Source organism: Pteropus alecto, unplaced genomic scaffold (genome assembly GCF_000325575.1).
Source record: "Pteropus alecto unplaced genomic scaffold, ASM32557v1 scaffold3, whole genome shotgun sequence".
In the NCBI taxonomy this organism is placed as follows: domain Eukaryota; kingdom Metazoa; phylum Chordata; class Mammalia; order Chiroptera; family Pteropodidae; genus Pteropus; species Pteropus alecto.
This window is the reverse complement of record NW_006442484.1, coordinates 42,863,408-42,866,785: the sequence shown is the minus strand read 5'-3', so window position 1 is coordinate 42,866,785 and position 3,378 is coordinate 42,863,408.

Below are 3,378 nucleotides of genomic sequence, written 5' to 3'. Positions count from 1 at the left end.
TATGGGAGAAAGAGAGAGAGAGAAAGAGAGAGAGAGAGGAAGGAAGGAAGGAAGGAAGGAAGGAAGGAAGGAAGGAAGGAAGGAAGGAAAAAAGAAAGACAGAAAGAAAGAAAGAAAGAAAAAGCCAAGAAAAACTCTGTGAAAGATCCTGTTAAGTGAATGAAAATATGAGCTACAGGATGGTAGAGAATATCTGTAAACAATATATCCAATAAAGACTGGAATATATGAAAAGCACTCAAAACTTAATAGTAAAAATGCAAACAATCCAATTAGAATATGAGCAAAAGACATGAAGAGATATTTCACCAAAAAAGATATACATGCAGCAAGTAAGCTCATGAAAAGATGCCCAACATCGATTGATTATTAGTAAAATGTGAATTAAAACCATGATGAGATACACCACACACCTATCATAATAGCTAAAATAAAAAACAATAGCAAAACCCAATACTGGGAAGAATGTGGAGAAACTGGATTTATGCACTGTGGTAAAATTATGAAATCGTACAGCCAGTCTGGCAGTTTGGCAGTGTATAAGTTTGCTAGAACTGCCATAACAAAGTACCACAGTGTTCAAAGTACCACAGTGTGGCTTAAACAATAGAAATTTATTTACTTATAGTTCCAGAGGCTAGGAGTACAAGATCAAGGTGTCAGTTGGGTTGGTTTCTTCATTGTTTCCACCTTTATTGAGATATAATTGACATGTAACATTGTATAAGTTTAAGGTATACAAAATGTTGATATTATATACTTATATATTGCAAAGTGATAATCACCATTAGCATTAGCTAACATCTCTATCACAAGGTTGGTTTCTTTTGAGGCCTCTCTCCTTGGCTTATAGAAATCTGTCTTCTCCCTGTGTCTTCATATAGTCTTCTCTCTTTCTATGTGCCTGTGTCCTAATCTCTGTTTTTTATAAGGACAGTCATTGAATTAGGGCCCACCCTGATGACCTCATTTAACTTAATTACTGTTTTAAATACCCTATCTCAAATACATTCACATTTTGAGGTACAGGGGTTAGGACTTCAACATATGCATTAGGGAGAGGACAGAGAATTCAGCTCCTAGCAAATGGTTACTTTAAAAACTAAACACACAGCTGCCATATGACTCACCAATCATACTCCTGAGCATATATCCCAGAGAAACAAGGATTTATGTTAACACAAAAACGTATATACAAATATTCATAGCAGTTTCATTCATAATAGACAAAATCTGAAAACAATCCAGGTGTCCTTCAGTGAATGAGTGGTTAAAGAAACCATGGCACATACATACCATGGAATACTACTCGGCAACAAAAAAAGATAAACTATCGATACATGCAACAATTGGGATAAATCTCCAGAGAATTATGCTGAATGAAAAAAGTCAGTTCCAAATGGTTTCATATCACGATTCCATTCATATAATATTATTTAAAGACAAAATTATAGGACTGGGGAATAGATTAGTCATTGCCAAGAGTCAAGAAGGAGATGAGGGCAGGAGGTAAGGGGATGCAGCTTTAAAAGGGCAAAGTGAGGAATCCTTTTGATGATAAAAATGTTCTGTTATCTTGACTATATATATCAATGTCAATCTCCTGGTTGTAAATTATAATATAATTTTGCAAGACATTGCCATTGTGGGAAACTGAGTAAAGAGTATTAAAGTTGTCTCTTTTATTTCTTACAACTGCATGAGAATCTATAACTATCTCAAAATAAGTAGTTTATATTTTTTTAATGCTTTAAATATTTAGATTTTTTCCATTGTTCTTAGGCCAAAACCTGTTAGATCGTACATGATCTAGCCCCATCTTACAGACTCTTCTCACTCACTGTGGTCCAACCTAATTGACCTTCTTCCAGATATTCAAATGTCCTTTTTAGATTTCAAACTCTACATATGCATTCCTTCTTCAAATAATAGTCTTTTTTCAACTTTTTACCTAGCTAACTCTAATTTATCCTTCAAGTCTCTTATATGTCATCTTTTTCATTCAGTCACTCATTATGTGACTGGGATGCAGCATATGAGATACACATGGTCCATACCAACAAAGAGTTTATAGCATCATCTGGATCCAAGTTACTTTTGATGTTTATTTCCCTTTGGTTATCCCCAGACTTTAGTAAAACCTTGTTTAAACATCTCAGGATTTCCTCAGCTGTTCTTTGGATTATGATAACTAAGAAGGCCTGATGGTCAGAGTATCAAAAAGGTAATAGAAAGAATTGTGTAATAGAACCCTCCACTGAGTTCAGCTGGGACAAGTAATTACATAGCGAAAAACGCCCAAGGTATTAGGGTATAAGAGTCGAGGCTATGAAGTCTAGCTGCCACTTCCTTCACTGGATGTCTTTGTGGAGAGTCTGAGGGTTTAGTTACTTAGGTTATGATGAAGTTTTCTTCTGTTTTTTAAAAAGCAAAAAGCACTTTCCTTATATGTATAATGTGATGGCTTCTACTATGAATTGGGTTAATATAGATGAAGAGGCAAAATGACCACTTGGTGTCTTCAAAGTCTCATACAAGGCAACAGTCAGTGTGGCTTATTGGTGGTCCACCTTTTCCGGAGAATGGAGATAATTGTGCTCAGTTCTAAATGAAACCAAAACATATCATTAATCTAGAACTTAGCTATGTGGTAACGTGAGCAAGAACACCACAGCTGAGGACTGTGAAATAAGCAAAATTAATGTCTTGAAATGGTACAAAATGACACTTCAAAGTTCTTTTACTTAAGTTTGTATACTTTCCTCAAAGGAAAGCCATTTGGGCCCTTTTCATGGGAAGTTTCTTGTTTTGTGTTGTTTTCCTATTTTAAGTTATTTCAGTAATAGCATTTCTTGACTTTGTACTGCCATTACCTTGGTTCATTCCGTTGGCTTAGGTACTGTGGATCCAAAAAAGACTGTAGTAGGAAGTAGGCTTATCACCTGATGACAACTCCTAAGCGTAATAAGCATGTGCCCAAGGCAAGAGTGACACTGACATGGAGGGGAGGGCCCCACATGACAGGGTGACAAAAACTTCTGTAACCCATCACCTTTAAATGGAAACACATATGATTTGGGCTTAGACCTGCCAGAACCTCACTAATGATCATTTTAAGACTTATGTTCCTAACGATAACAACCAGCTGTGTTAACCTATTTCTATTTGAGGACTGAATGCACCTAGAAATCAAATGGTTTGACTTTTCTGCTTGGCTCCCAATTCAGTCTCTGGTGTTCACAGATAAAAGATGTTTTGGGTTTTTTTTCCTGCAATTTGCTGACAAAGTCATCTCACCCTGACTCCAAGGACAAACTAGTTATAGCAGCTAAACTGCTATAAAAAAAAAAAAAAAAAAAAAAAAAAACCCCAACCCCC